We start from the raw sequence: 14,483 nt of genomic DNA, 5'->3' as shown, positions 1-14,483 counted from the left end.
AAATGCATGTGCGTAAGTAAGCAATAACTATAAAATGACTGTTTTGTTATCCTGACCTCAGAACGTTCTCTGAATAAAGCTACAGAAACCTTTTGCAGAAAGCTGAGTCCTTGCCTAATTATTTAACCCATTGTCTTACAAACCTTGGGCATTAGTCAAGGCGAATTGATTATTGATTATTATCATCAAGATATCAAATTATTCTAACACTTGCTTGCTTAACTAGGTCTTTCCTTGCAGCACTGGAACACACGACTGGACAATAATCAAGATTAGACAAACTAGAGCCTGCAGAACTTGCTTTTTGGAGTGTGGTGTCAAAAAAGCAGAGCATCTCTTTATTGCGGCTAGACCTCTCCCCATCTTTACAACCATTGAATCTATATGTTTTGACCATGACAGTTTACAATCTAAGGTAATGCCAAGTAATTTAGTCTCCTCAACTTGTTCAACAGCCATACAATTCATTACCAGATTCAGTTGAGGTTCTTGAACTTAAGGAATGATTTGTACCAAATACAATGCTCTTAGTTTTAGAGATATTCAGGACCAATTTATTACTGGCCACCCATTCCAAAACAGACTGCAACTCTTTGTTAAGGGTTTCAGTGACTTCATTAGCTGTGGTTGCTGATGCGTATATGGTTGAATCATCAGCATACATGGACACACATGCTTTGTTTAATGCCAGTGGCAGGTCATTGGTAAAAAATAGAAAAGAGTAGAGGGCCTAGAGAGCTGCCCTGCGGTACATCACACTTTACATGTTTGATAGAGAAGCTTCCATTAAAAACGACTCTGAGTTCTAGTAGATAGATAGCTCTGAATCCACGATATGGCAGAGGTTGAAAAGCCACAGCACCTACGTTTTTTCAACAACAGGTTATGGTCAATAATATCAAAGGCTGCACTGAAATCTAACAGTACAGCTCCCACAATCTTCTTATTATCAATTTCTCTCAACCAATCATCAGTCATTTGTGGCAGTGTAGTACATATTGAGTGCCCTTCTCTATAAGCATGCTGAAAGTATGTTGTTAATTTGTTTACAGAGAAATAACATTGTATTTGGTCAAACACTATTTTTTCCAACAGTTGGCTAAGAGCTGGCAGCAAGCTTATAGGTCTGCTGTTAGAACCAGTAAAGGCCGCTTTACCACTCTTGGGTAGTGGAATTACTTCGGCTTCCCTCCAGGCCTGAGGCCAAAGACTTTACTCTAGGCTCAGATTAAAAATATGACAGATAGGAGTGGCTATAAAGTCAGCTACTGTCCTCAGTAGCTTTCAATCTAAGTTGTCAATGCCAGGAGGTGTGTCATTGTATCAGCTGTCGTAGAGAGGGGACCAAAGTGCAGCGTGTTGAGTGCTCATGATGAAATTTATTTTAACTCAAAAACACTAAAGAAAATAACAAAGGGAAAACAATCAGCTCACAGTTCTGTCAGGTACATAGACTAAACAAAATACAACTGCCCACAACACAGATGGGGGGAAAAAAAAACTACTTAAGTATGATCTCCAATTAGAGACGAGGACCAGCTGCCTCTAATTGGAGATCATCCCCCAAAAAAACAACATAGAAATAGAAAACTAGAACTAAACATAGATATAGAAAACATAGAAAAACACAAAACACCCCGTCACGCCCTGACCTACTCTACCATAGAAAATAACATCTTACTATGGTCAGGACGTGACAGTCATTCATGATCGATAACAATTCTTCCATCTCTCCCACACTAACTTTACAAAATTCAATACTTGCACTGCTTTTCTTTCATTATGTTTTTTTTTACAAGTTTGTTTCCATCATTCTTTATATCATTGATCTTGGACTCATAATAAAGTTTATTCTTTTTGTTGAGTCTGGTCACATCATTTCTCAATTTACAGTATGTAAGCCAGCCAGATGTGCAGCCAGACTTATTAGCCACTCCTTTTGCCCCATCTCTTTCAACCATACAGTTTTTCAATTCCTCAATCCATGGAGCCTTAACAGTTCAACCAGTCAGTTTCTTTAACAGGTACATGTTGATCAATAATTGTTAGAAGCAATTTCATAAATTAAATTAAATTCATCAAGTGCAGCGTCTGGATACTCCTCATTAATCAAATCAGACCAACAGATATTTATAACATCATCCACATAAGAGTCACAGCAGAATCTTTGTATGACCTCTTATACACCAGTTACACAGCAAAATGGAGACGGTTTAAATTCCGGAGCATTGGGTTACGAACACATATCTTTATAGTTTCTTGTTCCTGGGAAGGACTTCATTCATACAAGGACGCAGGTGCAGCTGGTTTGCAACACAGGATGATACTCCCAAGAACAGGAGATTATAATAGGACAGTTTCACAAGGTTAGTCACATACTCAGTTCTGTGGACACATACAATTAAGATTTTCCATTACAAAGTCTGAACATTTTCATTTCATTAAATCATCAGTGGGCCAACAATGCAAATGTAAACAATGGAGCAAATGCATCACATCCAAATATCACTTGATTATCTGTAGTGCTGGAGGAATGACACACCCAGATAAACACACAGTCAGAGTTTAAAAATGGACCATTTAAACACATGGAATATGATCTACTTTATATTCAAACTGACATACTCCATATTCAATTCATGTTTTCTAATAAAAACATACAAATATATGTTTGAGTATACTTTGTACAATTCAATTTCATATGGTAAAAACAGGTAAACACATTATCGGTCAACAATATAAGACGGGAACACTGTGTATGTTCTCTGATGAATTTTAAGTCAATGTGATGTGAAATATCAATATACACACTAAGAGAAGTAATTTCTCTCCCCTGTGTGGATTTTCTCATGACGTTTAAGTGATTGTTATGAGTAAAATGTTCTCCCACAGTCTGAGCTTTTGTAAGCCTTCTCCTCTGTGTGCAGTCTCATGTGTTCTTTCAGGCTTCCTTAATGGGCAAAAGCTTTGCACCCTGGGAGGAGTGGTAAGGCTTCTCCCCTCTGGGTATTTTCTCGTGTTGGTTCAGTTTGCTTTTCTGGTAAAAACTCCTTCCACACTGGGAGCAGTGTTAAGGCTTCTCCCTGGTGTGTATTCTCTCATGTTTTTTCAGATCCCCTGACCCGTTGAAACACTTTCCACACTGGGAGCAGTGGTAAGGCTTCTCCCCTGTGTGTATTCTCTCATGTTGTTTCAGGGCCCCTAACTGGTTAAAACATTTGCCACACTGGGAGCAGTGGTAAGGCTTCTCCCCGGTGTGTATAATCCCATGGACTTTCAGGTTCCTTATATGGCTAAATCTCTTTCCACACTGGGAGCAGTGGTAAGGCTTCTCCCCTGTGTGTATTCTCTCGTGAGCTTTCATGTGTCCTTTCTGGTTAAAACTCTTTCCGCACTGCGAGCAGTGGTAAGGCTTCTCCCCTGTGTGTATTCTCTCATGTTGTTTCAGCTCCCATAAGAGGTTAAAACTCTTGCTGCACTGAGAGCAGTGATAAGGCTTCCCCCCTGTGTGTATTCTCTCATGTTGTTTCAGCTCCCATAAGAGTTTACAACCCTTTCCACACTGGGAACAGTGGTAAGGCTTCTCTCCTGTGTGTAATCGCTCATGTCGTTTCAGGTACCCTAACAGGTTAAAACTCTTTCCACACTGGAAGCAGTGGTAAGGCTTCTCACCTGTGTGTATTCTCTCGTGTTGTTTCAGGTTTCCTTTGTGGCTAAAACTCTTTCCGCACTGGGAGCAGTGGTAAGGCTTCTCCCCTGTGTGTATTCTCTCATGTTGTTTCAGCTCACATAAGTGGTTACAACCCTTTCCACAGTAGGAACACTGGTGTCTTCTTTCTGGTTTGGACGTCCCTGGCTCTGGTTCCTCTGATTCTGGTTTTTCTCCTGCCAAAGACAGTGAGTTTTTTTAAATAGAGACCCGAATGAAACCTCCACATGATAAAACGGCCTTGCTACGAGGGTAAATCCTAATCAGATCCCTCAATAACCTGAGGACATTTTTAACAATCTTGGTGTGATTTTAAAACAAATGTTGTAGAGTTTCCTGGTAATTACTAATAATATGTTTACATGACTTATTTATTCATTCTGTTTACAAGTCTGAACACAAAAATTAAACAGTTCTAGGACACTGAAGACACAGACGTCGCTGGATTCTTATCGAGCAGGTGGTTCTAAATATATAAAACTTTCATAGCTGTATGATACAGAATGAGACCTACAGTTGTGGCCAAAAGTTTTGAGAATGACACATTAATTTCCACAAAGTTTGCTGCTTCAGTGTCTTTAGATATTTTTGTCAGATGTTACTATGGAACACTGAAGTACAATTACAAGCATTTCATAAGTGTCAAAGACTTTTATTGACAATGACATTAAGTTGATGCAAAGAGTCAATATTTGCAGTGTTGACCCTTCTTTTTCAAGATCCTCTGCAATCCGCCCTGGCATGCTGTCAGTTCACTTCTGGGCCACATCCTGACTGATGGCAGCCCATTCTTGCATAATCAATGCTTGGAGTTTGTCAGAATTTGTGGGTTTTTGTTTGTCCACCCGCGTCTTGAGGATTGACTACAAGTTCTCAATGGGATTAAGGTCTGGGGAGTTTCCTGGCCATGGACTCAAAATATTGATGTTTTGTTCCCCGAGCCACTTAGTTATCACTTTTGCCTCATGGCAAGGTGCTCCATCATGCTGGAAAAGGCATTGTTCATCACCAAACTGTTCCTGGATGGTTGGGAGAAGTTTCTCTCAGAGGATGTGTTGGTACCATTCTTTATTCATGGCTGTGTTCTTAGGCAACATTGTGAGTGAGCCCACTCCCTTGGCTGAGAAGCAACCCCACACGTGAATGGTCTCAGGATGCTTTACTGTTGGCATGACACAGGACTGATGGTAGCGCTCACCTTGTCTTCTCCGGAAAAGCTTTTTTCCGGATGCCCCAAACAATTGGAAAGGGGATTCATCAGAGAAAATGACTTTACTCCAGTCCTCGGCAGTCCAATCCCTGTACCTTTTGCAGAATATCAGTCTGTCCCTGATGTTTTTCCTGGAGAGAAGTGGCTTCTTTGCTGCCCTTCTTGACACCAGGCCATCCTCCAAAAGTCTTCGCCTCACTGTGCGTGCAGATGCACTCACACCTGCCTGCTGCCATTCCTGAGCAAGCTCTGTACTGGTGGTACCCCGATCCCACAGCTGAATCAACTTTAGGAGACGGTCTTGGCGCTTGCTGGACTTTCTTGGGTGCCCTGAAGCCGCCTTCACAACAATTGAACCACTCTCCTTGAAGTTCTTGATGATCCGATAAATGGTTGATTTAGGTGCAATCTTACTGGCAGCAATATCCTTGCCTGTGAAGCCTTTTTGTGCAAAGCAATGATGACGGCACGTGTTTCCTTGCAGGTAACCATGGGTGACAGAGGAAGAACAATGATTCCAAGCACCCCCCTCCTTTTGAAGCTTCCAGTTTTGGGGGGGATTCAGTTCATTTGCATGGCAAAGAGGGACTTTGCAATTAATTAATTGCAATTCATCTGATCACTCTTCATAACATTCTGGTGTATATGCAAATTGCCATCATACAAACTGAGGCAGCAGACTTAGTGAAAATTAATATTTGTGTCATTCTCAAAACTTTAGGCCACGACTGTACACACTTCCTTAAACATAAAATAAGTAAAGTAGTAATTTTAAGTGGAAATCCAAAACTAGTGTTTACGTCGAAGACACAAAGCACATCAGCAACATCTCCCCGTTGTTGAAAGGGTTCCACACATGCTGTTTAAATGGCCCAATTTATTTAGATGTTCACAGGTTTTCAACATTTTGACTATCGCTGATGTCATATTTTGGGTAAAGTAAAAAATAAGGTGAAATATTTGAGATGTTCCTAAAACTGATAGTAACTACAATAAACAAAAATATAAACGCAACATGTAAAGTGTTGGATGTTTAATGAGCTGAAAAAAAAGATTGCAGAATTTTTTACATGCCTGTTAGTGAACATTTATTCTTTGCCAAGATAATCCATCCACCTGACAGGTGTGGCATATCAAGAAGCTGATTGAACAGCTTGATTATTACACAGGTGCACCTTGTGCTGGGGATAATAAAAGGCCACTCTAAAATGTGCAGTTTTGTCACACAACAATGCCACAGATGTCTCAAGTTTTGAGGGAGCGTGCAATTGAATGCTGCATGCAGGAATATCCACTAGAGCCGTTACCAGATAATTGAATGTTAAATTCGTTTTAGAGAATTTGGCAGTACATCCAACTGGCCTCACAACCACAGACCACATATAACGACACCAGCCCAGGACCTCCACATCGTCTGAGACCAGCCACCCGAGTTGTATTTCTCTTTGTAATGAAGCCCTTTTGTGGGGGAAAACTAATTCTGATTGGCTGGGACTGGCTCCGCAATGGGTGGGCGTATGCCCTCCAGGGCCCACCAATGGCTGCGCCCCTGCCCAGTCATGTAAAGTCCATAGATTAAGGCCTAATTTATTTATTTACAATGACTGACTTATATGAACTGTAAATAGTTGAAATTGTTGTTTATATTTTGGTTCAGTACACACACACACACACACACAGTGCATTCGTTAAGTATTCAGACCCTTTCACCTTTTCCAAATTTTGTTACGTTTCAGCCTTATTCTAAAATTGATTAAAATTGTTTTTTCCCCCTCGTCAATCTAAACTCAACAAAAAAAAGAAACGTCCTCTCACTGTCAACTGCATTTATTTTCAGCAAACTTAACATGTGTAAATATTTGTATGAACATAACAAGATTCAACAACTGAGACATAAACTGAACAAGTTCCACAGACATGTGACTATTTGAAATGGAATAACGTGTCCCTGAACAAAGGGGGGGGGTCAAAATCAAATGTAACAGTCAGTATCTGGTGTGGCCAACAGCTGCATTAAGTACTGCAGTGCATCTCCTCCTCGTGGACTGCACCAGATTTGCCAGTACTTGCTGTGAGATGTTACCCCACTCTTCCACCAAGGCACCTGCAAGTTCCCAGACATTTCTGGGGGGAATGGCCCTAGGCCTCACCTTCCAATCCAACAGGTCCCAGACGTGCTCAATGGGATTGAGATCTGGGCTCTTCGCTGGCCATGGCAGAACAGTGACATTCCGGTCTTTCAGGAAATCACGCACAGAACGAGCAGTATGGCTGGTGGCATTGTCATGCTGGAGGTTCATGTCAGGATGAACCTGCAGGAAGGGTACCACATGAGGGAGGAGGATGTCTTCCCTGTAAAGCACAGCATTGAGATTGCCTGCAATGACAACAAGCTCAGTCTGATTATGCTGTGACACACCGCCCCAGACCATGACGGCCCCTCCACCTTCAAATCGATCCCGCTCCAGAGTACAGGCCTCGGTGTAATGCTCATTCCTTCGACGATAAACGCGAATCCAACCATCACCCCTGGAGACAAAACCGTGATTTGTCAGTGAAGAGCATTTTTTGCCAGTCCTGTCTGGTCCAGTGACGGTGAGTTTGAGTCCAGAGGCGACGTTGTTACCGGTGATGTCTGGTGAGGACCTGCCTTTCAACAGGCCTACAAGCCCTCAGTCCAGCCTTTCTCAGCTTATTGCGGACAGTCTGAGTACCGATGTTGGGATTGTGCGTTCCTGGTGTAACGTGGGCAGTTGTTGTTGCCATCCTGTACCTGTCCCGCAGGTGTGATGTTCGGATGTACCGATCCTGTGCAGGTGTTTTTACACGTGGTCTGCCACTGCGAGGACGATCAGCTGTCCGTCCTGTCTCCCTGTAGCGCTGTCTAAGGCGTCTCACAGTACGGACATTGCAATTTATTGCCCTGGCCACATCTACAGTCCTCATGCCTCCTTGCAGCATGCCTAACGCATGTTCACACAGATGAGCAGGGACCCTGGGCATCTTTCTTTTGGTGTTTTTCCAGAGTCAGTAGAAAGGCTTCTTTAGAGTCCTAAGTTTAATTGCCTACCGTCTGTAAGCTGTTTGTGTCTTAACGACCGTTCCACAGGTGCATGTTCATTAATTGTTTATGGTTCATTGAACAAGCATGGGAAACAGTGTTTAAACCCTTTACAATGAAGATCTGTGACGTAATTTGGAATTTTACGAATTGTCTTTAAAAGACAGGATCCTTAAAAAGATACGTACATTTTTTGCTGAGTGTATTTGTATATGTTTATGGGTTGAAAATATTTTTTTTCTCATACATAAATAAACTACTCCAGGTGAAAGCCAAAGGCCATAGCTGTAATAAAATAAATTAACTGGCAAAGCAGCAGAGTGAGGTCCGCATGCAGCAACATCACAAGTCACGTTTCTGCAGCTGTTTCAGTACAACACTACAGGGAGAGAGAGGGGGAGAGGGAAAACTCCACTGGACTAGTTTCAATGTATGGAATCACTTAGGAGTTTCTGGATGTTGGGTAAACTTCTCCTTTAAAGCATCATTGACAAATAATGAATTGAAGTTGGAACATTTGTAGACTAGCATATAAGAATGAAACCGAAAGGTCCCCGGTTCGAATCCCCACGTCAGCAAGTTGGAAAAATCTGCCGTCCTGAACTTGAGCAAGGCAGTTAACCCCCAACAACAACTAATCCCCGGGCACCAATGACGTGGACGTTGATTAAGTCTCTGAATCAGAGGGGTTGGGTTCAATGCGGAAGACACATTTAGTTATACAACTGACGAGGTATCCCCTTTCCATCATTAGACTCCTTAATGTTTCATCATTAGATACTACAGTCCTCCTTTCAGACTCCATAATGTTTCATCATTAGATGCTACAGGCCTCCTTTAAGACTCCATAATGTTTCATCATTAGATGCTACAGTCCTCCTTTAAGACTCCATAATGTTTCATCATTAGATGCTACAGGCCTCCTTTAAGACTCCATAATGTTCCATCTGTAGGTGCTACAGGCCTCCTTTAAGACAATAATATTTGAAGAATCTAGGTATTTCCTTTTTTAAGTTGTGTAGATCAGATGTTAAGGTTTTCTATGGTCTATTGTTTTCTCTCTTTTCATTGACAGAATCCTTTTTCAGTGTTATGATATTCATAACATCCATATCCACCAGTCTATCTTCATGTCAACTAACAGAACTCTGCTGATTGGATAAAGTACCTGGGATAGGATAAAGTAATCCTTCTAACCCCCCCCCCCCCCCCCCCCCCCCCCTCCCAAAAGATTTAGATGCACTATTGTAAAGTGGTTGTTCCACTGGATATCATAAGGTGAATGCACCAATTTGTAAGTCGCTCTGGATAAGAGCGTCTGCTAAATGACTTAAATGTAAAAGTAAATGATTGTCCTGGTAACAGATACCAGTGGGCAGATCTATTTTATTTGTTCAAACTAAACTACAGTACTTACTTTGATGAGTCAAATCTGATCCTTTCTTCTCTTCTCCTCCTCTCACAGTTCCACTCAGCCCCGTTGTTTTCCTGCAGTCCACCAGCAGTACAGACAACCTCTTCATACCCAGCAGTAAGGCGCTACCAGGAGAGGCACGACACAGGGACTCCAGGAGGGAGGAAGGGCTAACGTTGTCCTGGTAACCATAAAGAGGGGACACAGACACATATCATTATGGATGCTGATGCCACTGTTGTCATTAAGTGCTTTACAGAAACCCAGCCCAGACCCAGATAGAGCAAGCTGTATGCTAGACCAGACCAAGCTGTACCATCTGGTGTTCTGATCTGGAGAGACTCTTCTCTGTCTCGTCAGCATCAGGATGTTGTTGAGGCTCCCCAAAGGATCCACGATAGTCATTTCTCTCTCCTGTGTGAATGAGAACATCAAACAGATTGTAAACTTATCACCGTCTATTGCAACCAAGAAGCATGAATGTGTCTAAAATGGCCACTTTCATCACGACTTTGTAAAATATTGTTTGTGTTGTAAATGTAAAGGGTAATTTCCACAAAATGGGTGCCTTTAACATCCCTTTGATATTTTAAGTAGATTTTAAAAGCCTGTTATATTAGATGAGGTGAACTTTAATGTAGACCACATGGAGAATGAGAATTCAATACGTCGAAGTCCCAAAAACATATGTACCAATGACGGATTGTCCCTTAAACAATTTCTACAGTACTGAACAACATATTCAAGTGTAGAACTGAAGTAGAATGCCCCTTTAAAACAACATTTCAAGAACTGCATAGTTTGTGCCCGTTTTTAAGACAGTACTCACTGGTGGTAATCGGATCTTCAGTCTCCTCCTCTTTTATTGAGATAGCCTCCTCTTCCTCTTTTACTCCAAAAGGTTCTTCCTCTTCTTTCACTACATTCTCTTCTTTCAATGTTATGGCATCTTCCTCCTTTTTGATTCTGAAAGATTCTACCTCCTCCTCTTCCACTTTGACAACTTCTTTCCCATCTTCCTCTTTCACTGTAATATCATCCTCTACTTCTTTCAATGTGATAGGCTCCTCTTCCTCCTTTTTCATCCTGAAAGCTTCTTCCTCTCCTTTCATCAGAGCTTCTTTCTCCGTCGAGTTTAGAGAGCTCATGCTCCGGTCGATTAGCTTCGTGCAGTATCAATTTAACACATTTACTAATTTAACAAGCAAATTACGCATAAATGAACTAGTAGATAAGTAAAAATAATTATATTCAAAACACTAACAGTAATAAAGACAAGATTGGTCTAAAGAGCTTCAACGTTTCAGTTTTATGTTCGCTAGCAAACCACCGCGTTGGTTGAATCAGAAGCCTTTTGTCGCTGTTGAAGAAGCCTCCAGTTCCGTCCACTAGATTATACGTCATGCAAGAAGCATCACCTGAAATACTCATATCGCCATCTGCTGACTGGAGTGGGTAACGCAGATTGGAAAAATATTAATTTCCATGTTTATTCTGGCAAGCAATGTCATAAGTAGCAATTTAAAAACAACCAGATGTTATGTTTTCTCTTACTTCTTACAGCCAATACTTTACTCCAGGGCTGACCTGCCCATTAGGTAGGATTAGGTGACAGATTAAAGAGTATTCATTTTTTTGTCATAGTTATACTGAACCCACTGCCTGCAAGTTGTCGTTAAATTTGTCTAAGTGATTTGTATTTTCCTTAAACTTTCTGAAGAGGAAACAGCCAGGAAATGCCCCTGTCTGAGTGCATTTGTCTACCACTATGTGTAGCTGTTAGCGATGATGCTAATGACAACCATCTTCTGGTTGATAGAAAAGCTTTCCCAAAAACCTTGTCAATTAAATGTTAACTACAAAGTAGTCTATGTTTACCTGGCAGAATGATATCATGATTATTTGCATCAATCCAGTTGTGATTTGTTCAGCAAACTCTGCAATCACATGTGTGCTACAGAGACACCACTAACCAAGCAAGGCTCTTGCTGGTGCCACTTGAATTAAAGGGAATCTACACCCAAAAATGAAAATGTCTTAGATTTTTCTCAGACTTCAAAAGTGGTCTCCTGATGTGGTTTAAGTATTGTTGTGGACTTATGACATCCAATGTTGTTGTTTTTCTATTAACAGTGTGATTTAGAGAGAAAAACAGAAAAACAGGGACATCAGAAACCTGGAAAAACTAAACGGAGAAAACAAAATTCCAGAAAAAAACAACGGGTCTCGTCCCGTGTATTGTCATTATGGGTCTCGTCCCGTGTATTGTCATTACGGGTCTCGTCCAGTGTATTGTCATTACGGGTCTCGTCCAGTGTATTTATTATAGGTTCACACCTCGCTCATTGTTTGGGTTACAGCCTCGTGTAAAATATACGTGTTTGTTTTGGGCTTCTATCCCGTCATGTTTATATCATCTGTGGGTAGAGAAAAAAAAAGATTTTGTATTCCTGCGCCTGTCTCTGATCTTTATACAACATGACACACTTCAATCATTAGAATCATTTTTGTTCACTCTAGAAAACAACATATACTTAGTTTTACACAGATTCAATAATAATTTAAGGTCAGTAAAGGTTTTCTGTAAAATAATGACAGCATACTGTAGTTCAGATAGAGCCTGATCAGCAGGGCGGGCAATATAGTACACAACTGTATCGTCTGTATACAGATGCAGGTAACAGTTTATTATGACAAAACAATATTGTTAATGTATACAATATAGTTGTTTATTAGACATTCTAACATATAACCCAATGCGCCTGTCGATTTTATATGCAACATTTGAACAACAATTTTGACCACCCTTGGGTTATGATGTATATGACATAACAAGATACATTGGCTACTTTAGTAATCTTTTTTTTATTGACATGTTTATAATCCAAAAGTATGTTTTTAGACAGGAGGGAAATACTGTTTATGTCAAACTGTAGAAAACAAGAACCTTTGGTGTATCAAGGACTCCCTGATATTTTATATACTACACATGTCCAAAAAGCTGGTTCTGACAATAAACTTTTGAGTTTCAAACGTGGATGTCAAGACAGGACCGTACTGTAGTACTACACTATTACACTGTTATGTAATACTAATGTACTAGTATCTAAGATGTTAAGGAATATCTACAAGGGGAACATGTACACAATATAACACATTCCCACAGCATCTAAGGATGCATATACTGACACTGCCATTGTATTTTGTTATGTGACAGTAGCATAAGTATACAGAACCAGTCAAAAGTTTGGACACACCTACTCATTCAAGGGTTTTTCTTTATTTTGACTATTTTCTACATTGTAGAATAATAGATGAAGACATCAAAACTATGAAATAGCAGTGAAGTCCTATTACCAGTCAAATAGGAAGTAGCAGTGTCAACACTGCCAAGTGGCTGGGATGTCCTCCACTGAGTCAACAGTCCTCTCCACCATAAACACCTCCACCACCGTCTGTTGTCTGCACACCTCTGACCACAGATCAAATCAAATGTTATTGGTCTCATACACATATTTCTCAGATGTTATCGCAGGTGTAGTGAAACAGTGCTGTAATATCTAACAATACAAAATAATACATGCAAATCTACACAATTCCTTTTAAAGATTTAGAAATATAGAAATTGTAGAACGAGCAATGCCAGAGTCTGGAATATAAATATATACAGTTTGTTTACAATATATATGATGGTGTGTAAAGACATTATGGACCGTATATGAATAGAAAAGATATGTACAGCAGTAGTTATATAGGATGAGCCTGGACTAGAATACAGGGTGGAGTACTGGGTGGTAGACGGCTAATCACAGTGACTAAAGTTCAGGGCAGGGTGCTGGGCGGAGGCCGGCTAGAGGTGACTATTTAACAGTCTGATGACCTGGAGATAGACCACACTTTAACCACACAATAAGTACTGTGGTGGCAGCATCATGTTATGGGAATGCTTGTCACTGGCAGAGATTGGGGAGTTTGTCAGGATGAAAATAATAATGAAAGGAGCAAAGCCCAGGTAAAAAGTTTGAGGGAAACCCACCTCAGTCTTCTGAAAACCTGTTTCCATCACATCTGTCTTTAGTTTTTTTATACGGTATGACTTTACTCAAATAAAAACTTTGGATGGAAACGTGGTTAATCAATCTTTATACAGCCTAATTATTTTCCCCTCAGGAAGCTCCGGTAAACATCACCATTTCTGTAGTGCATTTTGACTTTGTTGATATCTAGCTGTGATAGCTAGCGGTGTTAAGACTTAGCAGCTAACTGTCTACCGATCAACTTATTGTGTGTATGGAACATTCATATTGGACTGTACATCTAGCTAACTGGCTACTGATCAACCTATTGTGTGTATTGAACATTAATATGGACTTGCATTTGTAAGACTTCTCACCTGTGTGCAGTTTCATGTGTTCTTTCAGCTTTCCTGAATGGTTAAATCTCTTCCACAGTGGGAGCAGTGGTAGGGCTTCTCCCCGATGTGTATTCGCTCATGAACGTTCAGGCATCGTAAATGGGTAAATCGCTTTGCGCACTGGGAGCAGTGGTAAGGCTTCTCCCCTGTGTGGATTCTCACATGACTTTTAAGCGACTGTGATGAGGAATATATCTTCCCACAGTCTAAGTGTTTGTAAGATTTCTCCCCTGTGTGTATTCCCTCATGAGCTTTCAGGCTTCCTAAATGGGAAAACGCTTTGCACACTGGGTGCAATGGTATGGCTTCTCCCCTGTGTGTATTCGCTCATGACCTTTAAGGGTTCGTAACAATTTGAAACTCTTTCCACACTGGGAGCAATGGTGTGGCTTCGCTCCTGTGTGTGTCCACTTATGTCTTTTCAGGCTTCCTAACTTGGTAAAACTCTTTCCAATCTGGGAGCAGAGGTGTCGTCTTGCTGGTTTAGACGTCTTTGGGTCCTCCATGTTTGATTTTCCTCCTGCCAAAGACAGTGATAATTAATGTGTGGAAGTCCAAAACCTTAGTTTTTTTACCACATGAATATTGAAAAATATTAACATGAATATTGAAAACATATGTTAATATTATTTTTAAATAGTTGAACATAATATACTTTAAGGGTATATCAGTTTC

General features: G+C 40.7%; 1 pseudogene; it reads right to left on the bottom strand.

Moving 5' to 3' along the window:
• Window positions 1-1,799: 1,799 nt before the first annotated feature.
• Window positions 1,800-14,483, bottom strand: part of LOC115178587 (zinc finger protein 271-like) — a 40,945-nt pseudogene continuing 28,261 nt past the window's right edge.

This window comes from Salmo trutta, chromosome 38, assembly GCF_901001165.1.
Source record: "Salmo trutta chromosome 38, fSalTru1.1, whole genome shotgun sequence".
Classification (NCBI taxonomy): Eukaryota; Metazoa; Chordata; class Actinopteri; order Salmoniformes; family Salmonidae; genus Salmo; species Salmo trutta.
Note: the sequence above shows the minus strand (reverse complement) of the source record. Positions and strands in the feature narration are given on the sequence as shown.